Below are 21,776 nucleotides of genomic sequence, written 5' to 3' on the forward strand. Positions count from 1 at the left end.
TTGGGTTAAAAAAAGAAAAAGGAAATTTGATCTGAATATTAGAGAAAAAATATACTTTAAACTCTGTCTGCCTAAAAAAATTCACACCTGTTTGGTGCTGTGGCTACCATTGTACAATAAATGAAAATTTGTTTTAAAAAAAGTGAGCTCCCATGTTATAATCTTATTTGCTTTTCTTTTTCTAATGGAACTTGTTTTTTAATTATTCCGGTATCAGAACATACATCCCAGCTTTGTTGCTGAAATTCTGCCTGGATTCCAAATGAGGCAGAAGAATATCATTTCGTGTAAGGCATTCATCACCACAAGAGGAAAGAAAACAGCAAGTAGTAATAACGTGGAAGGAGAATCATAGACTCTTGGGGCAGGAAGAGCCCTTAGAAGTCAAGTAGATTAACCAACACATTTAATTTGATTTTGGATTACAGTATCATTTCTGCAATACCTCCAGACTTTTTTTCCGTAGGTTCACTCAAGATTGAAAATACCATGTATTTTTTTTTTTTTTGATATAACTGAAACCGAGCAGGACCCCATGGGGCTCCTGTGCATGGAAGCCTTTCTGTGTCCCCGGTTCTTGTTTGTAGGAAATAGGCTTCAGCATCCATGACCTTCCCTGAGTTCCAAAGGGCAGGTTCAAACAGTTGCTAATCAGGGAAGGGAGGGGATGCAGAGACAAGGGAGGAGCAGTCAAGAAACAACAGTGCAGCCTTGGGGCAGGGTCCTGGTTCTGCCTCAAGGGATACACATAACAATATCTCTGAGCTCTTCTGGAGAACTAAAACCCCCAACAAATGGAACTACTTGATGAAGTTAACGACTTGATGAAGCGTTCTTCATTCCAGAGAAGGTCACAGTTTGACAACCTTGAGAACCAGAGAAGCTCATCCGAAACCACCTGAGACCAGATTAAAGGAGTGCAGGCCCTGAAGACACACCCTGATCCTTATCAGCAATCCCGCCCTTGAACCATTTCTATAAAACTCCTCACCAAATCCCCCGGGTTGGGACACACAGTTTTTGAGGGCATAAGCTCACTGTGTTCCTCTTTGCCTGACAAAGCAATAAAGCTATTCTTTTCTACTTCACCCAAAACTCTGTCTCTGAGATTCAATGCAGCACTAGTGCACAAAGGCTGAGTTTCTGGCATCATAACTAAGAGTTCAAAGCTACAACTGAAAGAAAAGCTCACCCTCTTCTGACCTTAACTCTGTAAATTTGAGCATAATAATTTAAGAGGCAGGATAGCACATGGGTTTTGACAGCTGAAGAATTTGAATACTGCCTCCCTCACTTATTAGCTATAGGTGTCGGGAGATAGTTCTCTATGAGTCTCTCACACTTCTTCACTTATTACAGCTTTTATATCAGATAATCTTTTCAAGGATGTTTGTATAGCGAACAGTCTTAGAAGATATAGTGTCTCCCCCTGGAGCACTGAGCAGATTTGTTTGCTATCCATGATAATAAAAATAACGTCACTCTTAGGGCAAAAGTTGGGCAAGTTTACTAACAGCTTCCTTGTAAGCTTGGGGGTTTCCTAAGCCTGGGGTTCCTCAGCTGTGAGTCATCACACCCCAGCGGCTCCCCAGTCCCTTCGTTGGACTTGAGGGACAAGGGGAACTACAGTGACCAACTGTTCTCATTTGCCTAGGACTTTCAATGCTAAAACTGAAACAGTCCTGGGAAAACTGGGATGGCTGGTCACTCTAGTGAAGTAGGAAACTGATGTGTATAGGAAGCTCCTGCTGTCTGCTATGCCAGGAAAATAAAGTCCTTTGTCTCTGACCAAGAAATTTTGTGTCTTCTGCCAGCATGCATGAAAATGGGGCAGACTAAGTCATTAGCTGGCAAGTAGGGTAAAATTTCAAACCTTTCCTAGTTCTTGACAGTAAGATGTTTAGTGAGTACTTCCCTGTGCCTGGGTTTTCTTTTCTGTAAAATGGAGATCATAGCATCTGCTTCAAAAAGTTGTGAGGACGGGGCTTCCCTGGTGGCTCAGTGGTTGAGAATCTGCCTGCTAATGCAGGGGACATGGGTTCGAGCCCTGGTCTGGAAGGATCCCACATGCCGTGGAGCAACTAGACCCATGAGCCACAACTACTGAGCCTGCGCGTCTGGAGCCTGTGCTCTGCAACAAGAGAGGCCGCGATAGTGAGAGTCCCGCGCACCGCGATGAAGAGTGGTCCCCGCTTGCCACAACTAGAGAAAGTCCTCGCACAGAAAAGAAGACCCAACACAGCAAAAATAAATTAATTAATTAATAAACTCCTACCCACAACGTCTTCTTTTAAAAAAAATTTAAAAAGTTGTAAGGACAAAGGAAATGGTGCAGGTAAAGCCTAAGCATCCCACCCAGGACATAATAGATCCTCAAGAGCGAGTGACAGTTCCCACTTTATTACCGTAATTCCTATTAGTAGATGGAATGCATCTAGTGCAATCATTGGTTGGGTTGTGTGTATGGTTTGCATGTGTGTATCTTCCTCTCAGTGTTTTCACACAATAGAACAGAGCAGATTTTTAAATGCTCAGTTAAGTATTTTTGATCATTTTTATCACTAAGATTAGACTGATTCGTGGTTGAGTCTAGTTACTGACTAAAATGTTCCCCAACTGGATGATTCAGTGACCTTATATAGTTGTTGCACATTTTGTAAGGCTTTTTTTTTTTTTTTTTTTTTTTTTTTTTTTGTGGTCGTGCTGCGTGGCTTGTGGGATCTTAGTTCCCCGACCAGGGATTGAACCTGGGCTATAGCAATGAAAGCCTGGAATACTAACCACTAGGCCAGCAGGGAACTCCCTGTAAAGCTCTTTTTAATCTGGTGAAACAATATCTAATGTTATTTAACAAGTGACCTTTGACCTCCTCCCTTAAATCTCTCCAGCAGATAATAAAATTAAGCTCCAGGTAACATCCTTCAGAGATTGTTTGCTTGGCGTCATATGGAAGTGTTCCACTGCTGTCATATAAGGTAAAGTAAATGCCACATCCACGTGCATCGATCTCAGCTGCTATGGGAAACAGTAAGCTGAAAAATAGCATTCCCACTGTTATTTGTATTTCCAAAGATTTTATAGATATTTTTGTTGAGAATATGTGATATATTTGTGGTCCTTTCCTCTAAGCGTCAGAGACAGTTTTCTTCAGAAGAAAAAAGATCCACAGGTTTTCTTCGAACTGGAGGATTCAGAATAACAAACATCTGGGAATTCTTTTGCTCACTTGGAGACGTGGATAATGTTCATATTTTGTGTGGCGGAGGAGTGTAACATCCCTTTTATGGGTTACGAGGAAAGCGTATTTAAACTGAATGTGGTTATGAGATGATTTGAAACTCTCTAGGAAAATGGATCCATTTGGGACACTATGATTATACCTCACTTAGCTAGTTCATTTATGTGTGGGTAAGGCAAGAATGACAGAAAGGAAAGCCCAGTGCCTCTGCCTCTACTCAGATGTGATCAAGAGTGGGTAGAGTTCATGCATTATTCTATTTTTGTTCTGAAACACTAGCTTGTCTTTCACTTGCAGGCTCAATTCAGTTCTAGATGTTTTGCAAATGTAATATGAGACTCAGTTAATTCCCTCCTAGGCCATCAAACTATCTTTTCTGAACTGGCAACTGCTTTGGTATTTCCCTTGGATCAAACATGCGATTTATGGCTTGATGTTTATCTGTAGGAAATATAAAACATTCAGCAATGCTGCCTAAAAGAGCCAGTTACGGTCTTGGTGTGATGTAATCATACAGACATGGGGTATCCCTCTCTGGCCAGACCTGAAAATCCTTCAACAACCTCAGGTGTTCTATTGGTTTCTGTTCATAGTAAGGAAACTAGACCCACCAATAATGAATAACACACATTTTAATTTTGTATCTTGTTTATTTTTTTAAAATTTATTTATTTTTGGCTGTGTTGGGTCTTCATTGACGCTCGCGGGCTTTTTCTAGTTGTTGCGCACGGGGGCTACTCTTTGTTGTGGAGCACGGGCTCTAGGTGTGTGTGCTTCAGTAGTTGTGGCTCGTGGGCTCTAGAGTGCAGGCTCAGTAGTGTGGTGCACAGGCTTAGCTGTTCCGCGGCATGTGGGATCACCCCAGACCAGGGCTCGAACCCATGTCCCTTGCATAGGCAGGCGGATTCTTAACCACTGTGCCACCAGGGAAGTCCTGTATCTTATTTTTTATGGAGGTAAAGTCAACATATCATAAACACATTTTTATTTTTGAAGAAGTCATTGTTCCTGTTTTCTGTCGGCCCAATTGCTTTGACTGTGGTCAGGAACTTCTTTCTTCATTTCTGAGTGGCTTAAATCTCTTGGCTCTGAATGTGAACCCCCAAGCCCTATCTTTAGGCACTGTCTCCTTTATTCCGTAGGCCTGAGATCTGGCTCTTTTGTCTTACTCCTGTGCTACAGGGGCGGTGTCTGTTGGAAGTTCTCCCCACAGGCCTAGAGTGGCAGCCACATGACTCTGACCAGGCTTTCATGCAACCTGCTTTTCCCTCCAGAGCTGGCCTCCATTCTCCCCTGTAGGTTTGCAGTTCTACAACCCTTCCTGAGGCTCAGTTTTGGCTTCAGCTACACGGTTTCCACAGCCCTGGAGTCAACTTTGGGCAAGTTGTAGCCTCTGTTGAATCCAGGCCTCCCGGTCCAGGTCACGCTCAGAGGCTTTGTTTTCTGCTGCAGCCCTACTGTTGGTCCCTGTAGGAGTCCCTAAGACTGCTGTAACAAAGCCACAAACTTGGTGGCTTGACAGCAGAGATGTATCATCTCACCATTCCGATGGCCAGAAGTCCAAAGTCAAGCTGTCAGAAGGGCCACGCTCTGTCTCTCTGAAGGTGGGAGAGAATGATCTGCTCCAGGCCCCGCTCCTAGCTGTTGGTGGCCTGGGATGTTCTTGACCTGTAGATGACCTTCTTTTCCCTGGATCTTCACATTGGCTTCTCTCTGGGCTTCTATCTCTGTGTCCAAGTTTCCCCTTTTAATAAGGATACAGTCATACTGGATAAAAGCCCACCCTAATGACCTCATGTTAACTTGATATTTGGTAAAGACCCAGCTTTCAAATAAGGTCATGTTCATAGGTACTGTGGGTTAGACTAGGTCATGTTCATAGGTACTGTGGGTTAGACTATCTACATCTTTTGGGGAAGACATAATTCAACCCATTACAGTCCCATCACCTTTATACCGCTACACTCTGCTTTTAGTGTAGGACCAGAAGAGCCCATCAACAAACTGACCTGAGGCTCAGGCCTCGGGATGGCCCTCACCACGCCATGTACCCTGGGGCATGCCTTCTTTTGCCTCAATGCACAGACATGTTCCCCAAGGTTTCAGCCCCCCCAAAGGGGCTGCCTTTTTCTAATTTGCACAAGTTGCTCTGCAAGCTAGCTGAAGTCCCATGAGGTCAACTTCTGATTTATTCATGGACATTCACTATACTGAACATAGATTTTTTCTCCAATTCAGTCATTCTGTACTCATATTCACGTATAAACTGTGTTGTCTGTTTTGATTTTTAAAAAGGGCATAGCCTTTCTTTTAGCAGAAATAGCCTCACTGTCATCGTTTATTTTCTGTAAAATTTCAAGCTTCAGAGGAAGGAAGCATAACAAGCCTATACTATGTCTCAGATGAATTAGGATCCAGATAGGTGTCTCAGCCTTGATTCCTGCCTTCCCTTTCTTACTGGTTTCACAAGTTTCTTACTGGTTTTCACAAGCCTCAGAGGCTCGGCATACGAAAATCTGGAAGAAACAATGATTGCCCTATTTTCTCACAGCATCCAATTGTGGAATGAAAATTGAGATCTGGACTCATTATTTGAGAAGTTTCAAACATAGTTCACTAGTGGTTTATAATTAAAACAGGAAATTCCATCTGCCACAATGAGCACATCCTCTTCCGAGAGCATGACTGAGGGCTGAGCACATCTGAATCACCTTCAAATCTCGTCATTGTCCATTAAATGCACTGGACAACAGTAGCCCAGGCTTAGCTCTCTAATTCTGTAGTTTGGCAAGCAGGGACAGTATTCCGGTTGCTCACTGGGGACAGGACCGCCAGCTTTGGAGAGACCAGTGTGAACAGCATCTGCCTCTGCATTTAATGCTGACTCTGTGCTCTGCCTTCCCATAGATTCATCTGCCTGGGCATCTTTGCCTATTTCAGTAGGGTAAATCTGAATGGGACTGGGGAGTGTTTCCCTGCCCATGACCTCTCCAAAGAGCTCAAAGGCACAGGACTCGGAGATAATGACCTACTGATTTAGCAAGGTCAGTGGCTACCGTGTAAATCCCAGGTTGTGCACTGTCCTGAGGAGCTGGACAGGGTCTGTGACAAATTGCTCAATACGAGCCATAAAAAACCAAGGTATATCAGAGTCTCCTGTGGGGATAGATTTAGGGGTGGATTAGTGATCTTTCTGTCAGTATGTACTGCTTTTCTAAATAAAGTCTGAGCACATCTCTGTAATATTTCTAGATTAAATTGAGGATTTTTACGTTACCCTTTTCTTCTTTATCTATAGTGATGGTTTATAGCTTTACGGAACAGCCTGTTTTCTGCTCATTAACTTAAATGTTCTTACAAATATTGGAATAGAATAATCCCAGATGGTGAAATCAGAGACCCAGGAGCTCCAATGTAGATGAGACTCCACAGAAGCAAAGTAAAAGTAAATATTCAAGAGATGTGTGCAAATGACCTAAAGAAGGGGTGACCTGGAGCTCCACTGTGTGGAGCTGCCCTGCCGCCTAAAGAAGCAGAGTCGTGGAGAGCCCTCAGGGCAGTGCTGGCTGCAGCAGGGTTGCGTCCTGGTGTTTGCAGTGCTGCCAGTTAGGGGGCGAGGGGAGGCACAAGGGCACGGCGGTAGCTTCCACCACCAAACCACTTCTGCACTGTGATTTTGGATCTTGCCCCAGAGGCCTAGCTCCTGAGCGTGGTTCACCAGCTTTCCTGGCAATGTTGGATGAGCCACCCCCAATCCTAATAAATTCATTCTCTGCCTAAACTGGCCAGCATCAGTTTCTGCACTCTTGGCTAAGAACCCTAACTGATTTGGGCACTCTGGTGGGGAAACCAGAACTTGTTCCAAACAGTTGGACCCCAGAACCCACATTCTGTTTTTAGAAAAGTATTTATTTTCCTTCCTTCCTTTCTTCCTTCCTCCCTCCCTCCCCTCCCCCCTCCCTCCCTTCCCCCCTCCCTCCCTTCCTTCCTTCCAGCTGTGCCGGGTCTTAGTTGCCGCACGTGGGGTCTTCGTTGAGGCATGCGGGATCATTTGTTGCGGCGTGCAGGCTTCTCTCTAGCTGTGGCCTGCAGGTTTTCTCTCTCTAGTTGTTGCGCACAGGCTCCAGGGTGCATGGGCTCTGTAGTTTGCAGCATGCGGGCTCTCTCATTGAGGCGCGTGAGCTCAGTAGTTGTGGCGTGTGGGCTTAGTTGCCCCGCGGCATGTGGGATCTTAGTTCCCTGACCAGGGATCGAACCGGTGTCCCCTGCATTGGAAGGTGGATTCTTTACCACTGTGCCACCAGGGAAGTCCAGAACCCACATTCTTGAGCCCTACAGGCACCACCTCTACTTTGGGCAGACACTGCGTTGGGCTCCAGATTGTGGGTGCCTCACTCAGGTGGACCATATGGATTATTGCCCAAAATAGGACATTTCTGAGAATGAAAAGGGCTTCTATTTATAATTATGCCAGGACTGTCCTTGGCAAATGAAATGGGCATAGGCCCTACTAAGGAATTATGCTTTTTCCTTATGCTATAGACGGGAATCCATCTGCCGGAAATTATAGGTGTAGTTTAAGGCCCAGAGCTAAGGGTCAGACTCACTTGATCCTATTTTGAACTTGCTAAGATAAAGTCAGTATTATCCATTCTGCTAAATGTCCATTTAGTTTCTTTACGAATATTCTTTAGCAAATATTAAAACCTAAGAGGAAGTACACTTTTAGAAGGATAATGTGTGCCTGACTTTAAGTGCATATGCAGAACTCTTGTAGGCCATGCTCACCATGAAGAGTGAGAGTAATTTCAAGAAAAAATAAAGCAAAAGGGAAAGAACTGCATTCTTTTCAATGAGCCTATGAAATTAACAAAATATAAAATGAACTGATAATTGAGGATATACCAAGGTTAGATTAGTGGTTCCATGGAAATCCATAGGGCAGAAGCACATTTTATTCTCTTAGCTGCTGGTAGATTTCCCCTTGAGAAGGGCATTATATTAGTTTGGAAGAAATACTCGTGATAAACTTGAGAGAAAGGTGAGGCCCCAAGGTGAGGTCCAGGTGACAAGAGGAAATGGGTAAACTGTCTCCCAAAGAGGATTTCTGTCAATTTACAGGTATTTGTTTAAGCACCTTGGGGCATCTGAGTCTGCAGAGACAGGCTGTGAAAAATGGGCTCAAATGCTCCTCACATAAAAGGAGTAGGAAGTAGGGAGGGAGAATCAAGGAGGGAGAAGCCAGAGGGGTGGGAGCTGCATGGGGAAACCTTGGAGAGAAAACTCCAGTGACAATGCTACTGGAGATGAGACATATCTAATGTGCTGCTTTTTTTTTTTTTTTCATGTATATGTGCTTTTATTGAAGGTCTACTTCAGGAAAGGAAAAGTCCTCCACGATGCTGGTTTTTTAGGTGATGCCTTACAACTGTTTCTTCAGTGCTTAGCGCTTGATGAAGATTTCGCACCTGCAAAGCACACTGCTCGTCCGCCCCATCCGGGCACTCCTGCTCTCCGCTGCAGAGTCAGGCCACAGGAATGCATCTCCCACCACATGCAGCTTGCCTTGTCATCTGACACTGTATTTCATCGGTCGCTGAGCCCCCGAGGCCGCCCACCGCGGCCAGCACGGGCGGCAGGAGCCGAAGGAGCGACCGGAGTCCCATGGCCGCAAGGAGACAGCGCGGGGACCCGGGCGCGAGGCGCGCTGCGCGAAGACGCCACAGGCAGGCGGAGCGCACGGGCCGCCCGGGCGGCTTTTGTGCTGCTTGATTTGACCTCTCTGTGTGACCCACAAAGCTTCAGTAACGACCAGAAAAACAAAGTCAAAGTGGTTGGAATAATGGTGTTCCTGTGATAATCAGTGAAGGGTCTGTGTTCTGCCTCCAAGTTGACATGGTATCAGGGTGTAATTAATACACCTTGATGGAGGGATGGCAGACCAGTGGGTGTTCTTTTCTAACAAAAATGTGCTCATTTCACATCTTAGCAGAGAGGCAGGAGAGGTAGGGAGAGAAGGAGATTATAACTCTGGGAGAGTGAAACTGATGACATGAGGAACAACAGAGGGGAAGACAGCAAAGGTTAGAAGTCTAGAGAAAATTTGAGCAGGGAGCTCTGTCAGGATTCTAGCTCAAGTGCAGACGTGGAGTGACAGAGGATGGCAAGGAAAGGGACAAGTGAAACAAAGATCCTCGCATCACTGAAGACGTGCGTAGCTCACACCATGAGTCCTAGAGAAACATGGTAAAGAGGCCCAGTGAAGCAAACAGCTTGGGACACCTGGGGACAAATCCCAGCAATACTGTCGATTACCCTACCGAGATTTGGGGAAGCCATACGCTGTTTCCCTCCACCTGCTTTCACTTTTCTTTCCCGAATTATGCCAAGTAGGTTAACCAGGTGGATTTGCAAGGTTGGAAACAGTCCGCTCATGCTGATAGGGACAGATAAAGGGACAAAGTAGGTCATTAAATAGTTAATCCCACTAGGGGACTGTAAGTAAAGAAAAAAGTATGGGAGACCCCTGTAAGTTAATGATCACTCAAAAAAAAGCAGGTTTGCTTAATCACAAAACCAAGCAGGCTGGCTTAGCAACAAAACCATGCAACAGAAACATGAGCCATGCCCCCAAACAATAAAACAATGGTGGCATGAGACCCACATCCTGCCCATTGAGCTCAGGAAGCTAATGACCCCCAGGACACGCTCTCCACACACATAAAAAACAATAATTTATGGAAAGGTGACATTTCAAAGTGAAAGACCTTCATTTACTAAGACCTGAAGTAATTTTTCCAGAGTGCCGTGACGGTCCTGGCTTGACTATGTGGGAACAAGAAAACTCCCCCACCCAGCCTGGAGGAGGAGCTGATGACGGAAGTGCCACATCTACTCAAGAATGAGGGGAAAGGTGGTCTCTTTCCCCTCCCCACTCCTCCTTTGATTATAAAACTGTAGCCCACTAAGTTCTCCGGGCTCAGCACCCTCTTGCCCGCCCACTTGTAGGCCTCACAAGCGTCCTATTCTAATAAATCGGTTTTTTTTAACCTCTTTATTGGAGTATAATTGCTTTACAATGGTGTGTTAGTTTCTGCTTTATAACAAAGTGAATCAGCTATACATTTACATATGTTCCCATATCTCTTCCCTCTTGTGTCTCCCTCCCTCCCACCCTCCCTATCCCACCCCTCTAGGTGGTCACAAAGCACCGAGCTGATCTCCCTGTGCTATGCAGCTGCTTCCCACTAGCTATTTTACGTTTGGTAGTGTATATATGTCCATGCCACTCTCTCACTTTGTCACAGCTTACCCTTCCCCCTCCCCATATCGTCAAGTCCATTCTCTAGTAGGTCTGTGTCTTTATTCCTGTCCTGCCCTTAGGTTCTTCATGACCTTTTTTTTTTTCTTAGATTCCATATATATGTGTTAGCATATGGTATTTGTTTTGCTCCTTCTGACTTACTTCACTCTGTATGACAGACTCTAGGTCCATCCACCTCACTACAAATAACTCAATTTCATTTCTTTTTATGGCTGAGTAATATTCCATTGTATATATGCAAATAAATCGCTTATCTATCACTTTGCCTTTTGCTGAATTCTTTCTGTGCTGAGACATAAATGACTGGAGCTCCTTGGAGCCCCTGAAACGTCACCTAGTGGTTTCAGTGTGACTCTTCCACTCCAGCTCCTTCCTCTTTACTTCCAACTTCTTCCCAACTTCCAGAGCAAAGTATCCCAATATTTTTGAGAATAAAGATTTTTTTAACATCAAAAGTCTCTAGAAAAACTGCAACAGCAGTTGCTTCTACTGATTAAAATATACATACTATCAAAAATATTGCTCATGCACTAACATTTCAGTTGGATATTTATCTTATTAATTTTAAGAGCATCTAAATGCAATGGAAAAAATAATAACATATACATTTGTTGAGATTAGCTCTAACTAACAGAGACCTGAAAAACAGTGGCTTAAACAGCATAGAAATTAAGATTTTTATCACATGAAAGTCTGATGTGGAGGCTCCCCAGTCACTGGCAACCCAGGCTACTTCTCCCTTGTGGCTTCACAGTCACTAAAGTATGTCTCATGTCCTCATGTTCCAAGATAGAATTCTAACATTTCCACATCCGAAGATACAGGGTGGAAGGAGGGGGTGAAAAAGCCAAGGGCACAAGTCTGTTTTCTCTTAAGGAAATTTCTGGAAACTTCCATGTAATTGTTCCTCTTACATTCCATTGGTCAGATCTTGGTCCTCTGGCTACATCTAGCTGCAAAGAAGGCTGGAAAGTTGAGTCTCTGTTCCCGGCTGTCATGCGCTCAGATAAACTGTGGACATTCTAAAGGGGCAAAATTAGCACTTTCTGCCCCAACAGATGTGTGTGATTTACCTACAGCTGCACGGCAAGTTAGCGTAGAGTCAGGACTAGATAGAAGCCAGCTCTCCCAGGTTTCCTGTTACTTGTTGTTTGGTATCATTTTTATTCTAGCTCCTTAACTTGCCCACTGAACTGCATACATCTCTCTACCATGGGCGGATGCCTCTCTGGCGACCTACCACGTTTTCTTGAATTACCATTTTCCTCTATATGTGTGTGTGACATTCTGGCAATGTATGTGATGCTGTGTGTGGGTCCTCTTGTCCCAATATCACATGGCAGAATATTCTCAAGTCACACCAGATGAAGGATTGGGATCTTGGGTGGTCTCTTGGGCACCTAAGAAAGTGCAGAGAAAGCAATGAGGCAGATAAGAATTGTTTGTAGCACATGGAGGAATTTTCAAGATAATCAAGAGAGGCTGCCTTTGGCAGAGACTGAAATGAGACCCTTGGGGGTATGTAAGAGGGTGAAATTATCTGAATAATAAAGGAAGTCTTAGTGCTTGGGAGATCTCTTGTGTAATATACTTTCAGAAGGTGGAAAAATATTTATGATTACTATGTTGTTGTTGTTGTACCCAGGTCAAGACTAAAGACGGGAGCCTTGCCGTTTAAACAGCATAAAACCCATGGCTTCCAATTCTTTTTTCCTTTTCCTTTGTGCACTGTTGTGAACTAGCTGGTAAAATTGGGGCCTGTAGATTTGCAGAAAGCTGGTGCTCACCCTACCTAGCACTATCTTAGGAATCCACAAAGGACAAGTTAAAACTACTAACTTCTTAGCTCTTTTAAAGGCCAGGTCTTCATTTTACATCATAAGAAAGAGGATTTACATAGAATGTCACCTTATATAATTCATGTTGACTTCTGCTGAGAATTATTAATGGATATTGAGTTTAGCTGTGAACACCTTTCTGCAGGAATGAGTGTGGAGGCAACACTTAACTCTGCAAAATCTCTTTGGCTGGTTGGTTGACTCTAACATGGTGAGACAAGGTACTCAAGTCAGGGCTTAATCAGGGAAGCACAACTACTAGGTATATTAGGGCCGTAGCAACTCATTACACAACGGTGGGAGATGCTGGGGAAGTGAGGGTCTGAAAGGAGGAGTTGGAGGACCAGAGAAAAGTCATTAATCTGTCCCCTGAAGGGTTAGTGTGGTGAACAGAGTGGAACTTGCAGGGGAATCTATCTGGAAAACCAGATACATCCAGTTGCCAAAGTAGGATCATGAAGAAGACCTGGTGAAAGGTGTGATTTCTGCAAAACTATTGCTTCCGAAAGTCTGCAGCCAAGCTTCATGAAGGGGGGTGTGGGGGGCTGTTGGTCAGCAGCGCTGTCAGTTGGGAACAGCTGGACCCAGAGCGTGAGAGAATGAGGAAAATCTGGAACTTGCCTGCACCTCTGTGTCTGTCACCTTTGGAGAATAATGGCCATGTTTTCTCCTGCCTTCTAAACCTTACATAAATTCCTCTTTTGGCGAACTCTATTTCAGAACCATAAGGGGATTCTGGGAAATGTAGTTCCAGCTAAACCAAGTTCACACAGCACACATCCCCACTAAAACGGCCAAAAGGGGAAATCATGGTTTGTACATTTCAAGAAAATTATTGAAATTCTAATATTAAATTACAACATTAATGAGTCCCCAGTTGACTGGTTCATATACTTACAAGTACAAAAAATAGAAAGTCATGGGAAATTAACCAGTTCTAAAATATCACACTATGTTTACACTTAAGAGTGGAACAGCTATAAAATTTGGTCCTTAAAATTCCCATTATAGATACAGCTTTGGTTTCCAGTAGCCACAGGGTAGAATGTCCAGGAGAACTGGTTGAAACACTGAATGCTTTCCTGCGTTTGATAGAGTATCAAGAACAGAGGGCTGGACTCTGGACCACAAAGTATCCCATGCCATTTAAGAAGGTGATTTATCCCAGTAACAATCCCACTAATAGTTTCACACTTGGTGCTTACTAATGCTCATTACAGAGTATTTCCCTCAGCTCCATTAAGCTTTAATCTCAGCTGTTTTTTGGCACATTAACAACATGGCAGACCACCAAAGGAAGACTGGTCACAGACTTCATGTCTTACACACAATAATTTGGCTAGTGAATCGGATGGATTGGAAAACTAGAGCAGGATCCCACTCTACTCAGAAGATTCCAAGGGGCTGTGGCATCTCAAAGTCTGACAGTGTTGTCTTCTTGACAGAGTAGCTGCCTCAGAGAAATATTAGGTTGAGAGCCTCCAAAGAAGCTGCCTCTCCAGTCTTGGGAATCTGCATAGTATGGGAGAGCACACTGAAGCATTTCAGCCTTGGCACCATCTGTTCTCTCCCAGGCAAAGGCTAGGCTGGGAGGCACTGAGAGGCAGTGTCCCTTTTTCCACATGCTTCCATTAGTTATGCTCAGGGCTGGCCCAGGGCCAAACCATGGAGGAGGCCACTCCCTCTCTGGTGCCTCTTCTTCTACCCCCATTTGCCTTTTAGATAGTCCTTCACCTGATTCTTGGTGTCCTCATTAAACCTTGGTTGTCCAAGGCCACTCAGTGTTGTTTATTCCTTAGGCCAGACTTTTTTTTTAACATCTTTATTGGAATATAATTGCTTTACAATGGCATGTTAGTTTCTGCTGTATAACAAAGTAAATCAGCTATATGTATACATGTATCCCCATATCACCTCCCTCTTGTGTCTCCCTCCTACCCTCCCTAACTCATCCCTCTAGGGGGACACAAAGCACCGAGCTGATCTCCCTGTGCTATGCGGCTGCCTCCCGCTAGCTATCTATTTAGCTCCTCCCCGTGTCCTCAAGTCCATCCTCTATATCTGCGTCTTTATTCCTGTCCTGCCCCTAGGTTCCTCAGAACCATTTTTTTTTTTTAGATTCCATATATATGTGTTAACATACGGTACTTGTTTTTCTCTTTCTGACTTACTTCACTCTGTATGACAGTCTCTAGGTCCATCCACCTCATTACAAATAATTTTGTTTCTTTTTATGGCTGAGTAATATTCCATTGTATATATGTGCCACATCTTCTTTATCCATTCACCTGTTGATGGACACTTAGGTTGCTTCCATGTCCTGGCTATTGTAAATAGTACTGCAATGAACATTGTGGTACATGACTCTTTTTGAATTATGGTTTTCTCAGGGTATATGCCCAGTAGTGGGATTGCTGGGTCATGTGGTAGTTCTATTTTTAGTTTTTTAAGGAACCTCCATGCTGTTCTCCATAGTGGCTGTATCAATTTACATTCCCACAAACAGTCTTAGGCCAGTCGTTATTGGCCAATGCTTTATGCTTCAGGCTTTCCATTTTCTCTGCCCGCATAAAATATACCCTCCGGTGTCCCTCTGAGACCTTCTTTCACCTAATATCACAACACTGTTAATGGGTCCAGAAAGAATCATCAAGAGTCTCTTTAGTAGTAGCAATTAGGTGTGTCAGGCTTCCCAGATTTCCCTGCAAGTTCCAAATTAGGTGGTCTGACAGAAAGCGAATTTGGGCGAGTCTTTGGCAATTTCTACTGGCCACCTACTCCACCTACATGCAGGGTAAATCATAGACATCAATGTCTGGTTAATTATTAACTTGATTGATGGTTACTGATTGCTCAAACTCAAGGTCATAAATGTTTTGCATCTCTTAGGTGCTAAATAAATGTTTGTTGGCTGAAGTAGTCTTTGATTAGACTTTGTCCAAGGATTTTGCTCTCTTAAATTACAGGGACAGGTAGGGCGCCAATATTCCAAGAGAGACTGAGCAGTGGTTCCAGAGGAGGAGGAACAATTATGGATGGGTGTATGACCTGGAGGGCAGATTGACAGAAGCACATCTGCAGCTCTAGGCCAGGTTTGTCAGCACACCTGAGCTTGTGGCAAGATTTGCCACAAAAAGGAGGTGAGTCGTTGCTGGGGTCTACCATGGAAAAGGGTGGAAAAGGCCCAGGTACAGCCATGCCAGACAAAACAGTTGGCTGAGACCAACTCAGTCAGTGCCTGCAAGGGGTTCAGACCACTTGTGGGAGCTCATCCTTTTCTAGAGGGTCTTGGATTTCCCAAACTCCTTTCACAGTTCCTGCCAGGGTGTCAGTACTATACCATGTAGGTCCTGCCTGCTCGTGTGCTAGAAGGTGTAGGACACTTTGCCTGTTGCATTTACTGCCTGTAGGGTGTATTTGGTGATTGGCATATGCCACTTCTTATTGACTAAATTCTGCCTTTGTCACTGAACTCTCCACTGAGGGCGGGGACTAAGCTTTAGTACTCTAGGGCCGGCTCCAGACCCCACACACAGTAGGAAGCCGAAGTGGTAGCTGCTGATGGTGCCTGGCTAATTGCTTTGACAGCAAAGGGTAGTAGAAAAAGAAGCAGACTTGGAATGCATCTTGGTTTTCTTGATTGGTTACCTCTAACTTTGGGCCACACACAACCTCTCTGGGCCTCAGTTTCCTCACTTATAACATGGAGGCTTGACAATCCTGTCTACCTCCCAGCATTCTTGGCAAGATCAAATCAGATCATGCTTGTTAAAGTACGTGGCCAACTCCAAAACACTATACAAATGTAAGATGATACATACATATTTATAACCGGATGTAAATCTGTATTTTTTATTTACCAAAATATATTCTGAGTGAGTACTTATTTGAAAAGAACTTTCTGATAAGTCTGCTTAGGGAAGAAGTTGAGATTCCAGAGACTCCAGTATTTCAGAGAAGGGAGTGAAGATTCATACTCTACAGAAGATGAGTTGTGTTGTTTGTTCGTTTGTGTGCACAGGGAGGGACAAAATAAGGTGAAGACGAGAGAGAGGATATAAAAACATGAGAAATTAACATCTCTAGGCTATGTTTCTAAAGCTATATGGGTCAGACTCCTCCCACTAAGAATTTTAAAAACACAACATGAGAAATATTTCCACCCTCTTAAGCTCATTGTCACCCTTAGAATGCTATCTGCCAGGACGAGGAAATAGGCCTTTTATTTGCTCCGTATAGAGCATGTTGGCACACTTGAGGAGTTTTAGATGACGATAATAGTGAGTGCTGGTAAAACCAGAAGTCAGGACAGACCTGTAGGGTTAAAACCTGGAGGGATGAGGTCAGCCAAAGATGGCCATGCCTGGGAGAGCTACGCAGAAGCTGCTGTGCGTGCTGGATGTGGCAGAGGGACCAGCTGCTGAGAGAAGGGGAGTGTGAGGCTCAAGATGGAAAATCATGAACCAGGTGACACCATCAGGAAAAAGTTAACAACTCGTGATATCATAACCAGAAACATTAGCCAAGTTCCGGAAGATGAAATGGATCTACGTGAACATGGGTCAACATGTCTTGGACTTAATGCTATGCTCTGTGGCCTAAGAACAGTCTTTTTAAAATTATTTTAAATAATAATTATTTTATTATAGTAATTAAAATTAAAAATTTATCATTTTAGCCGTTTTTAAGTATAGAGTTCATCTCCATTAAGTATATTTGCATTGTTGTGCAACTGTCACCACCGTTCACCTCCAGAACTTTTTCATCTTCTCAGACTAAAACTCTGTACCCATTAAACACTAACTCCCTATTCCCTCCCTCCCCCAGGCTCTGGCAACCCCCCTTCTGCTTTCTGTCAGTATAAATTTGACTACTTTAGTGACCTCATATAAGTGGAATCATACAATATTTATCCTTTTGTGACCGGTTTATTTTACTTAGCATAGTGTCCTGAAGGTTCATGCATGTTGTAGCATGTGTCAGAATTTCCTTTCTTCTTAAACTGATTAATACTCCATTGTGTGTACATAACACATTTTGTGTATCCAATTGACAACTTGGGTTGTCTCTGCCTTTTGGTTATTGTGAATAATGCTGCTGTAAACATAGGTGTACAAATATCTGAGTCCTACTTTTGCTTCTTTGGGGTATAAACCCAGAAGTGGAATTGTTGGGCCATGGTAATTCTGTGTTTAATTTTTTGAGGAATCACCTACGGTTTCCACAGTGGGTACATCATTTCACATTCCCACCAGCAATGCACAAGGGTTCTAATTTCTCCACATCCTCATAAAAAGTCTCTTTTGATGTGTCTCAGGTGCAACATGGGTTAGAATACCTGCTAGGTTACCAATGGCAGTAATCTCATTTTGGACAGTGCATGTACCTTACAAAGATTTTGTAAGTTTACCTTTGACTGCAGGTGGTTTGAACTGTGGTCGCTATACTGTAACATGGTATATCCCATGGTTGATCTTGGTTTTTGGTGATCTGCTTCCTCTTTTCTTGGTTATACCTTTGAAGGGTGGCTTTGTGGCCAGATATAACTCATCCCTGTTCCCAGAGAAAGAAGTAGCTTAACTCACTGGATTAGAATTTCTAACCTCTCTTTACGAAGATGTTTTCACTTCACTCCAGACTGCGTTTGCTGCAGACCCTGGGCCTAACAACATAAACTGTTCAGAAAGCCCTGAACATGGCATAAAAATTTGCTGATTTTAAGCAAATATACAGACAAAGATAAAATAGTACAAAGAGAGAGAGGGAGAGGGAAAGTGGAGAATGAGGACACTGTAGTTGGCAGTGGTGGGAGTAGTCAGGCAAGCCCTTTGATGGGGGCGGTAGAGGGTGGAGGTGATGGCGAGGTGAGTGGGCAGGGAGGAAGCTTCTCAGGCTTTCTTCCTAACAATCTCCCCCTGCCTCGGGCAGGTGGGGCTCTTGCACCAGGGCTATTGGTGATGTCACAGGATGTAAAGGAAGCCCCTTTCCTGTTTGGGCTGCCTATCATTGATGTTGACATTCTCAGTTTCCTAATATTTAAAGAGCATCAAAAATTAATAGAGAGTATAGGCATACCTCAATTTACTGTGCTTTGCAAATATTGTGTTTTTTACAAATGGAAGCTTTGTGGCAACCCCACCTTGAGCAAGTCTATATTGGCGCCATTTTTCCAGCAGTGATTTGCTCACTTTGTGTCTCTGTGTCACATTTTGGTAATTCTTGCGATATTTCAAACTTCTTCATTATTATTATATTTGTCATGGTGATCTGAGATCAGTGATCTTTGATGTTACTACTGTAATTGTTTCTTTGCTTTGTATATTTAAATTAAGGTATGTACATGTTTTTTTGACATAATGCTATTGCGTACTTAATAGATTACAGTATAGTATAAATATAACTTTTATACACACTGGGAAACCAAAAAAATCCTGTGACTCATTTTATTGCAACATTTGCTTTACTGCGGTGGTCTGGAACCAAACCTACAATATCTCTGAGGTATGGCTGTATATGGCTGTATATTGTTTTCCAAGTTGATTTTTATGTTTCTTTAATTTTACTTAATTTCTTAAATTCTCCAAATGAGAATTTTAAAAAATCTCTGCCCTTATGAAGTGTTTTCTGAGCTAGTTAGTCCTGATTCCTCATGGTTTCTTCTGATTTTTCTGAGGAGGCTCTCAGGATTTATGCTCCAAATGGCCTTTCCCCAGGCTGGCGGGGAAAATACCTCAAGCAGTCAGGAATCTGGCTCTTGCCAAGGGAAAAAAGTCAGCCCAGAACATGCATCCACCTGCCTTCAAGCCAGGGACAAGCCAGCCTTGATTAGCCTTGATCATTGACCTGATTATGAATTTCACGTTAGCTTAGACTGGGGATGATAAACCTGGGTCGGGCTGGGCAAAGAGTATCAAATTCCCCATGAATTTGCACTAAGTAATCCAGTGCCTGGTCTTACTTCACGAGAGTCCTTGCAGCCAGTGATCCCTACCTTTACCATCATGGTAACTCCCTTCCCCTACAAACATTCTCCAGGCAAGTTCTTACCTGACCTGGGCGAGATGAAGGGAGACTGACAGGGAGGGGTTCTAGGGACAGGAGGCCGCCTCTCCTTCAGTCTGAAACTTGTACTGACTTGGCTAAGAGCATCGTCATGAAACCACGATGTTCAGTGATGCATATTCGCACACAGGCCTTAGAAGGCTATTAAACATTGGGCTGTCCTCCTATGATTGATTTAAATGTTCAATGCTTTTTGAAAAAAGTTTTATTTGAAGATTAATTTTTTTGAAAAAAAGCAAACTATATGGAAGGGTAAAACGTAAAAGTGCTGCATTCCCTCTTCCTCATTCTAGCTTCCAGTGCTGGGTGTATATTCTTTCAGGTATATTCTATACACACACACACACACACACACACACACACACACACATTTATACATCCTTAAAAAAAAACTCAGGTCATACTATAATACAGCTATACAAGCTACTTTATAGCAGAGATACCCTTCGATGTCAATTCATTTTTTTAAAGGAAAAGGATATAACAATAAGTAATCTACTTTCTGATAGGTTCATATTCAAATCAGGTTCTGAACCTCAGCTCAACCTGAGCGTTTAGCTGAGAATCACTGGTACAACCGACCCTGGGCTGGTGTCTCCCGTGGCCGCCTGCCCCCTGCGCTCCTGTGTGTGCCCCCACTTACTAAGTGCCCGTGGAGGTGCAGGCAGGAACTTGTGGCGACGGAGAGTGAGTGTGTGGCCAGTTTGGCAGGAAAATTAGAAGACCAGACGGCCTCTGGGCTCCGTGGTTATCCAAGGGTAGGCGGAGGGACTTCAAACGTTGTCCGGTCCGGTGGAGGCTGGTGCTACTTCTGTTTTTTTCGGTTTTTTTTTTTTTTGCGGTACGCGGGCCTCTCACTGTTGTGGCCTCTCCCGTTGCGGAGCACAGGCTCCGGACGCGCAGGCTCAGCGGCCATGGCTCACGGGCCCAGCCGCTCCACGGCATGTGGGATCTTCCTGGACCGGGGCACGAACCTATGTCCCCTGCATCGGCAGGCAGACTCCCAACCACTGCGCCACCAGGGAAGCCCCTGGGCTGGTGCTATTTCTCATCAATGGTCCAACATCGGCTGCCAGCCAGAATCTCCAGAAACTTATGGTTGGTTTGTTTATGACCCAGACGTGCCAGGGGAGTCAAATTTCTGGAGTCTTCCTCATTTTATCCTCCGGGTAGCGTAGAGGCACTTGCCACTTTTGTTTGGGGGTATGGAGACTAGGGGAACTTCGCTGTTCTTGAGTATGACACATTCTTTTGGAGGATCATAATTTGAGCAATTTCTGGCATTTCAGAGGCTAATTCTCTCGACTAACACCCTCTCTTCTGAACTGCATCTTTGTGATGATGACTTCCAGGCCCTCCCATCTTTTGCCCTGACCACTTTCGTGAGCTCCTAGTCTGTTAGATCAACTTCCTTCCAAAAAGTGCACACTGGATTCCCAGGCCCACATCTAATTTGTTCAAAGTGAAGCCAATATCTTCGCCTGAAAACCTGTACGAATTTCTTATTTCCACCTCTCTGGTCACCCTAGAGAGAAATCGCTTAAATCATTCCTTTTTTGTGTGTGTGTGTGGTACGCGGGCTTCCCACTGCCGTGGCTTCTCCCGCTGCAGAGCACAGGCTCTGGATGCGAAGGCTCAGTGGCCATGGCTCACGGGCCCAGCCGCTCCGCGGCACATGGGATCTTCCCGGGCCGGGGCACGAACCCGCGTCCCCTGCATCGACAGGCGAACTCTCAACCACTGCGCCACCAGGGAAGCCCTTAAATCATTCTTAATTCTTTTTTTTTTTTAACATCTTATTGGAGTATAATTGCTTTACAATGTTGTGTTAGTTTCTGCTTTATAACAAAGCGAATCAGCTATAAGTATACATGTATCCCCATATCCCCTCCCTCTTGCATCTCTCTCCCACCCTCCCTATCCCGCCCCTCTAGGTGGTCACAAAGCACCGAGCTGATCTCCCTGTGTTACGCAGCTTCTTCCCACTAGCTATCTATTTTACATTTGGTAGTGCATATATGTCAATGCCACTCTCTCACTTTGTTCCAGCTTACACTTCCCCCTCCCCATGTCCTCAAGTCCTTTCTCTATATCTGCATCTTTATTCCTATCCTGCCCCTAGGTTCTTCAGAACAATTTTATTTTTTTTAAGATTCCATATACATGTGTTAGCACACAGTATTTGTTTTTCTCTTTCTGGCTTACTTCACTCTGTATGACAGTCTCTAGGTCCATCCACCTCACTACAAATAACTCAGTTTCATTTCTTTATATGGCTGAGTAATATTCCATTGTATATATGTGCCACATCTTC

The sequence above is a fragment of the Lagenorhynchus albirostris genome, chromosome 6, assembly GCF_949774975.1.
Source record: "Lagenorhynchus albirostris chromosome 6, mLagAlb1.1, whole genome shotgun sequence".
NCBI lineage: Eukaryota > Metazoa > Chordata > Mammalia > Artiodactyla > Delphinidae > Lagenorhynchus > Lagenorhynchus albirostris.